Source organism: Euprymna scolopes, chromosome 25 (genome assembly GCF_053919585.1).
Source record: "Euprymna scolopes isolate OS-2025 chromosome 25, ASM5391958v1, whole genome shotgun sequence".
In the NCBI taxonomy this organism is placed as follows: domain Eukaryota; kingdom Metazoa; phylum Mollusca; class Cephalopoda; order Sepiida; family Sepiolidae; genus Euprymna; species Euprymna scolopes.
The window spans coordinates 39,676,125-39,676,785 of NC_136506.1; the positions used below are offsets into that span (position 1 = coordinate 39,676,125).

The 661-nt window shown below is 37.1% G+C and overlaps 1 pseudogene; it reads left to right on the forward strand.

Annotated features, from left to right (window-relative positions):
• The first annotated feature begins 330 nt into the window (after positions 1 to 330).
• Positions 331 to 456, forward strand: LOC145247632 (U2 spliceosomal RNA; annotated as a pseudogene).
• The last annotated feature ends 205 nt before the right edge of the window (positions 457 to 661 follow it).

Genomic DNA, 661 nt, shown 5'->3' on the forward strand with positions numbered 1-661 from the left:
TCTGTCCGTAACACTTTTGTGCTTGGCCTTTTTGGTTAAGATCAAAGGTCTGTTGTTAATTGATGGTGTTCTTAGCTTTTTAAGCTTTTTCTTGGCCTTTTGGCCAAGATTGAAGTGTAGTATCTGTTTCGGCAGATAATACAAGCAAAGACCATATGTGGAGGCAGCCTCACATATAAGACCTTGATCAATGTAGGGGCAACCCCTCATACCAATTGTCACTATCCAGCTCCCTTACTCCACGGGGAGTTGGTCCCCATTTCCCCATAACTCCTCGCATTAAAAATCGGCCTTGTGCCTTATTTGCTCAGTGGGGGAGCAAATAAATACATATTTTCTTGACCTTTTGGCCAAGATCAAAGTGTAGTATCTGTTCTTACTACATGCTGGACTTATTGTGATATAAAGTGTGCGATCACTTTTCTGTATTAATTTAATGTAAAATGATCACCCACTTTACAACCCGTCAGTCTCAAAGCCATTCAAGTCATTCTCCAGATCATTCAAGTGGTTTTTGAAGGATTCCAGTTATTTTTTAATTATTCAAGTCATTCTTAAGGTCATTCAAGTCATCCTTAAGTTCATTAAAGTCATTCTAAGTCATTTACTTTTTATTTATTAAAGTCATTTAAGCCTATTTTTTTGTCATTTTTGTTCATGT